Source organism: Pelodiscus sinensis, chromosome 2 (genome assembly GCF_049634645.1).
Source record: "Pelodiscus sinensis isolate JC-2024 chromosome 2, ASM4963464v1, whole genome shotgun sequence".
Lineage (NCBI taxonomy): Eukaryota > Metazoa > Chordata > Testudines > Trionychidae > Pelodiscus > Pelodiscus sinensis.
In genome coordinates, this window is record NC_134712.1 from 51,252,932 (window position 1) to 51,266,423 (window position 13,492).

At 40.2% G+C, this 13,492-nt stretch overlaps 1 long non-coding RNA gene across 1 annotated transcript; it reads right to left on the minus strand.

Moving 5' to 3' along the window:
• Positions 1–536: 536 nt before the first annotated feature.
• On the minus strand, positions 537–6,523 carry LOC142826710 (uncharacterized). Its single transcript, XR_012900916.1, has 3 exons — positions 6,380–6,523; positions 1,474–1,567; positions 537–604 (listed from the first exon to the last, which is right to left on the minus strand). It is a non-coding gene; the product is annotated as an uncharacterized LOC142826710 (long non-coding RNA).
• Positions 6,524–13,492: the final 6,969 nt, after the last annotated feature.

Below are 13,492 nucleotides of genomic sequence, written 5' to 3' on the forward strand. Positions count from 1 at the left end.
TTAAATGGATCCCCTCGTCATCTGGGATTTGGGAGAAAGGGGTAGGGAGGCCTGGGCCCTCCCTCTCCACTGGGCCCCAACCCAGGGCCCTATCAGTGGTGGGTGGTTCCCACTACTGGCCCAGCGCCACGTCCTCCCCGAAACTCGCTGAGCCCGCTGGGCCTTTTTCTGGCCCCCACCCTGGGTTGCTTTCTACCCCCTCACCCGGTCTGACAGCAGTCCCACCTGAAGATGTGGGTCCAGCAACAGCAGCAACGGCTTCCAGGGAGGCTGCGCAGCGCGGCCGGCATTGCAGTCTGGCTAGTCCCGGAGACAATAGCGGCAGGGGTAACGGGTCCAGCACCTCTTGGTTGAGCTGCTGCGGTTGTGGCTCTGGTGCCTGGAGAGGAGCTCCTTCCCCTCCCGCAGCCAGCCCCAACTGAGCAGCCCGGCAGCCTTTTATACCGGGGCTGCACTGCGAGCATGCCCAGCTGCGGGGGAGGGGCGTATTCCACCCAATAGGCGGGATCTCCGCCCCCCTGTTCAGTGCGGGGCTGGCCAGCCCGATCACAGTGCTTAATAAATGAGTCAGGTTACTGAAGAACTAACAAGTTCTTGAGGGAACCTGAGGGCATTAGGAAAATAATAATTAAATGACAGGATCCATTATTTTAAACTTGTTCAGTTTTCTATACTGCAATTGACATTATTCTTATCCATGTAATTCGGGTAATGTTTATAATGAACTCTATATAATTACACATTGACAATTGGAACACTTCTCGATAATTTGATAGAAAATAACTAGAGAACAAAGAACTCATCTTTAAGGGGAAAAAATGTCTCTAAAACTACTTACTGACTTTTTTCATTTTAAATCAAACTGGGGTCTAACTTGGGGACTGCTTGCTAAACGTAGATTAAAATAACACTTAAAAATTAAAATTGTGTTATATCAATCATGTTCCATGAAAATGCGAAATGTCACTTTTTACCTAAAATTTTATTTAAAAATAAGAAAAATATTACAAATTACGCCTCTAATAATGTTTTTTCTTTGCACTGCATGCTTTTTCCAACTACTGCCCAGTGAAAGAATTTTTTTTTCTTTTTGATTCTATCTATTATATTGAAGTGTTTTTCATGTAATTACTCAAGTAATTTGTCTTGATATAGAATCTGTAAAATGTTTGAAGAATCATTTCAATCACTTTCGCCGCCTGGTTCCTAGATGCAATCTGAAAGGTGGTTTACACATACTGTGCTACCTTCACAGACTATACCCATTGTTTAAATATAAAAAAAATTACCTAATTAAGACTGTAATAATTTCATATAATATTAAATTATCTTTTTCCAGATAAAGTTAGTATTTTTCCAAATTAATTATGAAGAAATAACATTTTCTGATAATTGCATCATACATAAATTTAAATCACATGAAAAATACTAAAGCAAGAAAAAAAATCTGAACAACATAAATGGAAAACTTACTTTACTTTTTTTTATGTCTACCTTGCTCAGTTTGTCCTCATTAATAATATGTTTGATTTTTAGGGTCCAGATTATGTCCTCTTGGCAAAAAAATCTGTGAAGGCAAAAAAAATCACTTGGTATCTTTCTGTGAAAGCAGTACAACCATTTCAATTTTAAAATATTAAATGCTATCTCAAAATACGCTTTAAGTTCAAAAAATGAAATCATTTGAAAATATCTTTTGTTCATTTTAAACAGCCGGCACATGCTTGTAATTGGCCATTCTCCCCGCCTCCCCGCACTCCAAAATTTCTTGCTATAATTGTTCAGTGTGTTTAATTTATTTCATATATCTATTTGAACTCTTCTCCAGCTTCTGAAAAGAGACATTTTATTTCCAAATTGACAATGTAATTAGCCTTTAGTCTTTTTAACGATATTTAAATAAATATGAATATTATGATATTCAGTGTGTCGACATCACAAAACTGTTCTTAAATTTTGTCTGGATTAATTAACATTTCTTGTTCCATATGATCTTTTATCTATCTAGTCTATTTATTTCTAATCCACTCGTCTCCTTATTTAAATGTCTGTTCTTGTACAGTTTTGAAGTGTACATCTTGTTTTTTAAAATTATTGTTTACAGTGCAAGTAGTCTGACAACAAATTCTTAATTTAGGAATAATATGAGGAGTATTATGATTTTTATTTCCTATTCCAAATAAGAATTGTTACCATTCCAAATGCATGGAAGGAGTTTATGATTCTAAGTATAATTTAAAAAACAAATCTTTTTTCATGTCAAGTCAAATGAGATAAGGAAGTAGCTCATGCATTTGATTCATGGATAAAGAAAGCTTTGCGTACAGAAGTTAATACTATGAATAACCAACAAATTTATGATACAAAAGAAATGTTGGCATAAGTCTGTAATATAGAGCTTATTAGGAATGGACTCATGACAACTCTTACTCTGCTGTAAACAACACATATTGAAGTTAGAATTCCATGCATATTAGAGTTCTGTTTTCAGGCTAATGAAAAGATGCTTTGAGAGGAGAGTCATGCAGGGCAAACAGTTATTTAATGCATAGTAAAGTATTTGGAGGGTGTGATTCATATGAAATAGTGACAGCTTAACTTATCAAAATACAATTTGAAGAAAATTGTAGCTTGGATATAAATAAGTCATCATCTCAATAAAGGGGATGAGGGAGTGAAAGGAGAATAATTCATAGCTTCTAAGGTCAGAATTCATGGCTTCTAGGGCCACAAGCAACCACTGTGATCATCTAGTCTGGGCTAGGCAATATGCAGCCCTCGGTTTGGACACAGTACAGTTGGGTTTGCCATTGGCAGGCTGCCAGACGCTTTGTTTACCTGTGCATCTGCACATATGGTCACTCGCAGCTCCCATTAGTCATGATTCACAATTACTGGACAATGAGAGTTACGGTTAGCAGTGGCCCAGCCTGCACTGCTTTCCGCTGCTCCCATTGGCCAGAAATGGTGAACCACAGCCACTGAGAGCTGCAAGTGGCCAAACCTGCAGACATGAAGGTCCACAAAATGTCTGGCAGCCTGCCGCGATGAACCCTGATGAACTGCGTCTGGCCCATGGGCTGCTAATTGCCCACCCCAATCTAGTCCAACCTCATTGGGTTTGTTTAGTTCGGAAAAGAGAAGATTGAGAGGGGACATCATAGCTACTTTCAAGTACCTAAAAGGGTGTTACATGGAGGAAAGAAAAAAATTATTCTCCTTAATCTCTGGTAATAGGACAAGAAGCATAGGCCATAGAACTTCCCCAAAACAATTTCTAGAGCAGCTCTTATAGAAAAGCATCCAATATTCATTTAAAAACTTCCAGTGATGGAGAATCTACCATGACCCTTAGTAAATTGCTCCCCCTTTAATTAACCTCACCATTAAAAAAATACTTTATTTCCAGTTATTTCCAGCTGGAGTTTGTCTAGCTTCAACTTCCAGCCATTGGATTGTATTATACCTTTCTCTGTTAGACTGAAGAGCCCATCAATAAATAACTGTTCTCCAGGTAGCTACTTGCAGACCATAATCCAGTCACACCTCAGCCCTCTCCTTGTTAAGCTAAATAGACTGATCCCCTTGGCATCTACCACTATAAGGGATGTTTTCTTATCTTTTGCTCAAGCCTATGGCTCTTCTCTGAAACCTCCCCAATATAGCAACATGCTTCCTGAATTATGGGTACCTGACCTGGACACACTGTTTCTGCAGCAGTCACACCAATGTCAAATACAGAATTAAAATAATTTCTTGGCTGCTACTCAAGATCCCCTGTTTATGCATCCAGTGATCACATTAGCTCTTTTTGACTACAGCATCCCACTGGAAACACATGTATATCTGATTATCCATCATGATGCCCAGATCTATTTCAGAGTCACTACTTCCCAAGATAAAGTCTCCCATCCTGTTAGCATGGCCTATGTTCTTTGTTTGTAGATGTATGTATTTACACATAGACACATTAAAACAATGTTTGCACCTAGTTTACCAAGCCATCACTCTGATTCAATGACCTCTCCTCTTCATTACTTATCATACTCATAATTTTTGTGCCATCTGCAACTTTATCCATGATGATTTTATATTTTCTTCCAGGTTACTATTATGTGGTGTACAAACCTTCTCTGGAGAAGTCAGGGGTAAGGAGTTGCTGTGGACATAGGAGGCCATGTCCCACCAGCCATGCTGGGCCTGCTCACACTGAAGAGAGTTCAAAAGGGGGTAACCTTGTAGAATGTAAATTTGGCTCATGTTCACAGTAGTAGTGCCAGTGTAAAAAAAAAAACCCCACACATTAGCTAAACATATTTTAAGATACTATGCAGCTGAAGGTCATTTTATTTTCAAATTGTAGTTTTACATATATCTATAAAATAACTTAAAATTTGTACAAAGTTAAACATGGTTCCAAGTCTGATACTATTAGTATTAAGGAGTCAAACGTTATTGAGCCACATACAAGACTGTGATTGATAAACATAAATACTAGAAGAATTATAAAAATAAAATTTCCATTCTTAACAAAAGAGGAAAAAACCTTTAATTCATGTATATTAAAATTAAGCAAGCATGTTTTAGTGGAATAAAAAACAAAGTTACATTCTAGGAAGGAGTAATGCAGAAAAGGATCTAGGTGTCATAATGGACCACAAGCCAAATATGAGTTAGAAATGTGACACTATTGCAAAAAAATAAACATAATTTTGGGATGCATTAACAGGAGTGTTATGAGAAAGACATGAGGAGTAATTCTTCCCCACCACTCTGCCCTAATTAGGCCTCTTCTGGAGTAGTGTGTCCAGATCAGAGCACCATATTTCAGGAAAGATGTGAAGAAATTGGAGAAGGTCCAGAGGAGAGCAAAAAAATGTTTAAAGGCCTATAAAACATGACCTATGAGGAAACACTGAAAGAACTGTGTTTGTTTAGTTTGGAAAAGAGGAGACTGAAAGGGGACATGATAGCAACTTTCAAATACCCAAAAAGGTGTTAGAAGGAGGAGAGAGAAAAATTATTGTCCTTAACCTCTAATGATAGGACAAGAAGTAATGGGCTTAAATTGCAGTAAGGGAGGGTTAGGTTGGACATTAGGAAAAACTTCCTAACTGTCAGGTTGTGGGGAGTATGTGAAGAATAATGTATGTGTTTGAAGGACTGTGTTTGGGATACTGCGTGTGTGAGAGAGAGAGCGTTCCTGGGAGTGTGTGTATCAGAAACTGTATGTGTGTTAGGCAAGGATGTGAGGGAGAAGCCAAATGAATGTGTGTGTATGAGGGAGAGAGAGATGGGGACTTAGGTGGGAACTCTGTGTGTATGTCAGTGTGCTATCTCTAAGTCAGGGTTTAGGATAGAAATGTCAGGTCCCTGGGAAAGATGAGGGAGACTCCAGGCCCTTCTGGAAGGGACAGAGCCTCAGGTAGAAAGGATGGGTTGGGGCTTCTGTGCTGCCCTGATCACACAGCCTGGTTCTCCAGCAGCAATTTAAAGACCTTGGAGCTCCACCCAACAACACAGCTATGGTAGTGGCAACAGTGGCCAGAAGCCCCAGGCTCTTTTAAATCACTTGGCCCTAGGACAACTGCCCCCTTTGCTCCTCCCCTTGCCCATCAGCAATTCTTCTTTAAGGTGAGCACTCAGGAGCCTGAACACTTCAACAGTAGAGCAGCAGTCAAAGCTCCCACTCTGAACCATAGACACCAACACAGACAGGCTCCCTGTGCCCTCATCCTAGCTCAGCAAAGGCTCACTTTGGCTTGGCCATCTGTAGCACAGGATGAGTTCCCCCAGCACCTCATTGGCCATGATAAGTTTCTCAAAGAAGGGGAGAGTGTGGCAGCAGCAGGAACTGGGGAGCCAGAGAGCAGCAGCTGCTAGCCAGGTACTCACCTCGGGGAGACTATAGGGGGTAAAACACATTTTGGAGTTATTATAGCCCCACCCTACCCCACCCCACCCAACCAACCACCATCAGAGCCTGGGATAAGTGAAAATACCACCAAACTGGAATTAGTGAAGCAAGGAAAGCTGGCAAAATTATATTGCAGGATGGCACTTGAAACAGTGAGTGCATTAATCATTGTTGATAAATGCAAAGTAATGAACATTGGAAAATGTAATCCCAACTACACATATAAAACAATGAGGTCTAAATTACCTATTATCAATCAAGAAACAAATCTTGGAGTGATTGTCAATATTCTCTGAAAACATCCAGTCAACGTGCAGCAGCAAACAAAAAAGCTAACAGAATGCTGGGAATCATTAAACAAGGGATAGATAATAAGACAGAAGATATCATATTATCTTGTAATGGTTCATCCTCTCTTATGAGCATCCCTTCTAGCAAGCATGTGTGTCTACACGCACCTACCTCTCCTTTGCTTTGGGACTCATTGGTGTTCTAGATGCACCTTCTTTTGGATTGCCTAGGATCAGGTTTCTTTCTTCTCCTCCTGTAGCGACAGGGACATTAGAAGGGGCCCGACCCAGCCTCTCCTCTGGGTCCTGGCCCAGGGATCCTGTAAATAGCAGTTGTCTACTAAATTCTGATCCTTGAGGTTTCACTGCTATCTTCCCTCCTCATGGGTTTGCACCATCTTTGCTCTCAAGGCTTTATCTCAAAATCCCAGCAGCACCTTATCCAGAGTTTTGCAACTCTTCCTACCAGCCATGTACAGTCTTCAGTAGCAGACCCTGGGCTTCATTCTATCTACAATAAGCAACCCACATTGAGCTGTCCAAGGTACTGCCACTTTCTCAGACATCCAGTCTTTCACTATGCATAGATTGAGCTCCAAAGAGGAACTGCCTGGCTCTGGTCCAGCAGCTTCTTTATACTAGCTTGCAGGGCCCTGATTGGCTTCTTCCCCTGCAGATACTCTAACCTGCCTAGAGGATTTCCCTCCTTTCTCCTTCTCTTTTCCTGGGGTGGGATGTGGCAAGGTCACATGCTTCCTGTCACACTGCTAAATAAATCCCTGGCACAGCCCATGGGACATCTTGAATCCTGCATACAGGTCTGGTTATTCCACCTAAAAAAAGAGAGATATTAGAATTGGAAAATATACATAAAACAGCTTAAAATGATTAGAGATATGGAGCAGCTTTATCTGTCCAAATGAAGAGCTATTAATTAGACTGGAAAATTTCAGCATGAAAAAGAGATGACTAAGGGGGACTATGATAGAGGTCTATGACTGGTATGGTGAAAGTAAATACGGAAGTGCTATTTACAACTTCTAACACAAAGAACTAGGGATCACCAAAACGAATTAAAAGGCAGCAGGTTTAAAATAAAAGGAATTTAAACAATGTATAGTAAACCTACATAACTCTCTGACAGAGGATGCTGTGAAGGCAAATACTGTAACAGAGTATTAAAAAAACTAGATACATTCATGCAAGAGAGGTCTATCAATGGCTGTTAGCTAGGATGGGCAGAGAAGTTGTCCCTAGCCTGTTTTCAGGAAGCTGGGAATGGGCAGCCAGGGATGATTACACATTGTTTTCATTCCCTCTGAAGTACCTAATACCTACCACTGGGCTAGATGGACCTTCGTTCTAACCCAATATGGTTGTTATTATGTTCTTAAAATTAAGAGAAACATGTATTTTTGAGATGTTAACATTGAAAAAGTACATTCTGAGCAAATTGCATTAGAGGAATATTTTTATTCTAATTTTTCAAATATATTTCTTAGTTTGGGGTGAAACTACTCTGCACATTATATTCCTTGTTTTAGTCTATCAAATTTGCCTCGGAATTTGCAAGTTCCTCTTTCTTTAGTCCAACTTTTAGCTCATGCTTCCCACGTTTTTGTTTGTGTTCCATCTTTAACTTGCAAATCACCTGTTCCTTACATTCTACCCATAAGACAAAAAAATAGACAATTATCAAAAAAGCAACATTTATTGCAGAAAGCCTATTGCAATTTCCACCTTAAAAGTAGAAAAATGTAACCCTTCTTTTACTTAGAGATGTCTAAAGAAAGAGTATTCACAGGATCCTGTGAAACAATTACAAAAGGAAAACATATAAAAGCAGCAGTCCTCAGTACAGAAAGGAAAAGTACAGTAAGAAATCAAAGTGTTCATAATCCCTCAGAACTGCCATGACAAAAATATATCTAATCAACAAACTCAACAGTTAGAAGCAAAATATTATTCAGCTAACTTCTTTAGACTTAAGGGCAATATGATAGGAATGTTGTTATTTTGAGTGATATATTTAAAATAAAAAATCGTATGCTGACCTTTTAACTTCACTCAATGCTGCCAAATAGGTCCCATTTTATGGTTATCTGGCTATATCATCACAAAAATATTACCAAAATGTTAAACAAGCTCTGAAATAATTCTCATGTCTTTCTAGCTACTATGCTTCTATGCATGAAAAATACCAGACTATTTATGGAGCTAGAGAACCACCTCCTCTGTGCTTTTTCCTCTTTATCTCTGTTTCTACTTTAGCAGAGGAGTACCACACACTTTGCAGTATACTGCATCCATGTTCAGGATTGAGGCCAATTAATTTGCATGGTGCACAAATTTGGAATTCAGTTGAAAGCTAACAACTCTGGTAGCACAAAATACAAAGAAAAGATTCAGAAAATTAGATAAAATGATGAGAGAATTTACTGCGCTACACATGTAAACATTCTGAATATTTTCTCACATTCTAAGCTGCTATCTAATATCCAGTTTGGCACTGGATTCAGTATTAGTATGCTGACAAACTCCATGGTACTTATGGCTGTATTTAGGACCTCTTTTCATGGCTGATAAGAGGAGTCAGAACTTCTATCAACAGTCCTCTCTGTTGGAGGCCTTCACTCCTCTCATGCTTGCAGCTATAGGATCATAGGATTATCAGGAGGTATGAAAGTAAGGGAAGTGGATGGAGGACTCTGGTCCTGGTGTGAGTAGATAGAAACAGTATTGGCACTCAGAATTATGGGGAAGCTGATGATAAAGTAAAAGATGGAAAAGAGAAGGGGGAATAGGTGGGAATTGAAAAAGGGAGAATACAGGGGGAAAGCGGATATTGGAGACAGTAAAGAAGCAGTTGGTAAGAGCTAAAAGGATCCTCAACACCCATAAGGAGAGGGTAAAGCATCAGGAGAGATGGAATAGATAAAGCGAAGTTCTCAAAAACTGGATGCAGATTTCTATGCAGCTATAGGAAATGGAGACTGAATAATAGAGTGAAGAGAGAACCGATACAAAGAAGAAATAGGTAGAACTGGGAAGATGATATGATAGTCTTGGAATGGGGTCACAATCTTACCTTGAAAGATAATGGTCCCATCTGGCTACAAAATCTAAAAATCTGTTATTCAAGTTATAAAAAAAATGCCTTACAGAAATTAAATGTATTTATATTTTAAAAGAGAAGGCTGAGAGTTGACACAATTGTAGTATATATGTACCTATATGGGAAAAATTCTGATAGAACAAGGCCCTTTAATGTAGCAGAGAAAAGCCTAACACAACCAACTGCCTGGAAACAGTTTAGATAAATTCAGATGTGAAATAAAAATGTTATTTTTTACCAGTGAGAGTAACTGATCATTGGAGAAACTTATTTAGTGTTATGAGGGTTAATTAGATACTCAACACAGTTAACATTAACAATAAGAAGGAGGGAACAGAAGCCAGAATAGGTTAAAAATAGGTTAAAGACTATTTCTATAAGCTAGAAGAAATCACTGGGAGGACCTGATGAAATTCACCACAGGATACTTAAGGAACTAGCTCAAGCAATCTCAGGGCATGTCTACACTAGGAAATTATTTCAAAATAATAACTCCCAAAAATAAGCTTTTTAAAATAGCATGTTCACACTACAGAGAAACCTCGAAATTAGTCTGAGGCAGGCTCCCTTAGGCTACATCTACACTGCAGAGCTATTTCAGGATACTAGAAGTATCCTGAAATAGCTATTCCAGGTCTTTTTAGAGCACCCATTATTTTGAAATAGATTTTGAAAAAAACATGCATGTTATTCTGGCATCCCGGCAACCCGCGTTCCACGAGGGTTAATGGGAGTTTTGGAATAGTGCTTTATTTTGAAATTACCTCAAAATAAACCTCACAATTTGCCTCACAGGAAGCACTGGGAAGTAATTACTTTGAATGACTCTGGTGAATAGTTATTTTGAAATAGCAGCAGTGGAGCATCCATACTATCACTATTCAGAATAACTATTTTGGAATAAGAGTTATTCCTCATGGAAAGCAGGAGTTATTATTTCAAAATAACCAGCCCCTTATTCAAAATAATGGGCTTCATAGTGTGGACACTCTGCTTGTTATTTTGAAATAAGGGGACTTATTGTGGTCTACACTGCATGCTTATTTCAGAATGTTATTTTGAAATAGAAAATCCAAAATAGCTTATTTCGAAATAACACATCTACACAGCAAATGCCCAGCCCACTGAAATAGCACTAAGCTATTTCAAAATAGAGCGTCCACACTCAATGGACATCAACTTCTAGGGGTACTTTTAGATGGTCATGCAGGCCCTTGTGGACCACCATGGCCAGTTCACGGACATCAACATCAGATGGTCGGGGAAGACGCACAATGCCACGTCTTCAGGAACTCCAGTCTGTTCCAGAAGCTGTATGCCAGCACTTTTTCCCCAACCACATCATTAGGATCGGGGATGTGGACATGCCAATGTGCATTGCAGGGGATGCAACCTACCCTCTATTCTCCTGGCTAAGAAAGCCCTACACTGGATACCTTGCCCAAAGCAAGGAATGCTTCAATGGCCACTCAGCAAGGAAAAGGCACCCTCCATTGTAATGGAGAGTGCCTTTGGTCATCTGAAAGGGAAGTTCTGTTCCTCATCCATCTGGACCTCAGCGACCAAAACATCCCCCAAGTGGTGGCTGTGTGCTGTGTCCTCCACAACCTTTGTGAACATAAGGGTGAGACATTCCTGTCAGGGATAGGATTGCTTCTCAATAAACCTTACAGAAAAGAGATAAAATGGAGAAATTTGGAATAGTATTCTGCTTTGGCACAATGAAATCAGTGCTTCAGGTTTGAAAACTAGAAGAAAATGCATTGGAAACCAAATTGACTATAACCCCTTTTTGTTAAAACATGACAAATGATAAGAATTTATAGGGATTGAAGAAAAATACATTGATAAAATTCCCATTTAAAAAAATTACTAAAATTAACTTCATACAAATAATACTGTATTTGTTAAAAATTCAATCATTTCAATAAAGCCTGTATATTTTTGTTTTATTTTCTTAAGAAAAAAAGTTAAGGGCCTAAGCCACACTGGGTAAAGCTGCTAGTACTATAAAAAGAAAGCCAATATTGATTGGTCAAGAACAAATCACACGAAAAAACCTAATTTCCTTCTTTGATAGGGTTGCAGGCCTGGTGGGTGGGCAGAATCTGTTGACATGATAAATCTTGATTTTAGTAAGGTTTTTAATACAGTCTCACATGACATTTTATAAGCAAACTATGGAAATTGGCTCTGGATGAAATTGCTACAAAGTGAGTCTTTCAGCTGGCTGAAATTGAAAAGTTGTATCTAGTGGATCCTCCAAGGGTCTGTCCAGTATTCAGTACTATTGAATAGTTCTCTTAACAACCTGAACTGTGGATTGAAGAATATGCTTATAAAATGTCTGGATTTCTGGTGAGAGCTGAAAGCACTTTGAAGGACAGAATTAGAATTCAGAAGGAACTTAAATTGGGGAAATGGTCTGAAATCAACAAGATGAAATTCAAAAAATACAAGGGACAAGTAGTTCCTTTTGGAAGAACAAATCAAAACTATGAATACAAATAGGGAATAATTGATTGGGCAGTAGTACTGCAGATGAGAATATTGGGTTTATAGTGGATCACAAATTAAACATGAAGCAACAACATGATGTCCCTGTGCAAAAGGCTAGTATTCTGAGTTCTAATAGGTGTGTGGGATCTAAAACACTGGAGACAATTGTTTCACTCTTCTTGGCACTCATGAGGCATCAGCAGGAGTTCTGTGTCCAGTTTTCATTTCAACACTTTAATAAAGGTGTGAACACACTGTAGAAAGTCCAGAGGAGAGCAACAAAAAATGATAAAAGGGTTAGGAAACCTGACCTATGAAGAAAGGTGAAAAAAATGTGAGTATATTTATTCTTGAGAAAAGAAGACTGAGGGCAGGGCCTGGTGACAGTTTTCAAATATGTTAAGACTGTTATATAGAAGATGGTACTCATTTGTTCTCCCTATCCACTAACACTATGGCAGGAAGTAATCAGCTTAATTTGCAGCAAGAGACATTTAAGTTAAATATTTGGAAACACTTTCTAACAATAAGGATAGTTAAGTACTGGAATAGGTTACTATTACGATGCCAACTGCATGGGCGACCGTGTGCCTTTAATTCTGTCCCTCAACACAAAATTCAACCACAACTTCCCCGAGTTCCCAATCTTGACTCGGGCTATCACCTGTAGCTCATTTGCAGTGCCCTAGCAGTAGACCTGGTGGCAATCTGCCATCAGCCCTCACCCGGATGGTGCCAATGAAGTCCATATACTTGGAGTCCACCCTCCTACTGTCCTTTGATTTCGGTCCACCCTCTCTGGACTCTGGTTAGCTAAAACAAACCAGCCTCGGTGAGCAACAATGAGGGGCTGCCTTCTGGACTTACGCCAATCACCGCCGTGTCGGCCTGGGGTGGTAAGGGAACCCCAGCCCTCCCTCACTTCAAGTCCCAGGGGCCTAAGAGCAGGGGCAAGGATCACCTTCTCAGTTGGTGGGGGCAGCTACCAGCAACACACCAACCCGCGGGGCGATTTACTCTTCTGGTGGTCCAAAACACCCCTACCCTGGGTTGCTTCCTACCGCTCACGACATCCTCCCCTTAGGGATCGTGAGAGAGACCTCCAGGATCACTCTCCTGCTTTTGGCTTGCGACGCTGGCTGCCTGCAGTGCTGTGGGCCTGGTTCTCCTCCACCTCCCCCTCCGGTGCCGACCTCCTCCATATAAGCACCTGCTGGGGAGAATGTAAGGCTATCCTTACGCGGCACCCCTGGTGTTTCTCTTCCACCTCTTACCCCCTGCGTCATCAGCCCGCTACCTGTGCGGGCAGCAGCCACTGTGCATGCACTGCATGTCTGCTGGGGCGGGGCTCTCTCTCCCCACATGGCCACCATTCCCCCTTCGGCAGTGCAGGGAAGGTGCACTGTGCCGGGGCGGATCGTGTCTGCCCTGTCACAGTTACCAGTGGATATTGTGAAATCCCTGTTATTGGAGGTTTTAAAAAACAGGTTAGACAAACACCCATCAGAGGTGATCTAGGTAAACTTGGTCCTGCCTCTGAGCAGGGAGATAGTCTAGATCAGCATTTGTCAAACTAGGGTACACAAGAAAACTCCAAGGGATGCATGGGCCCCACTAATCAACTCATCCCTTCTCCCTTTTTCCTTTGTCACTTTTTGACCCTTTTCATTT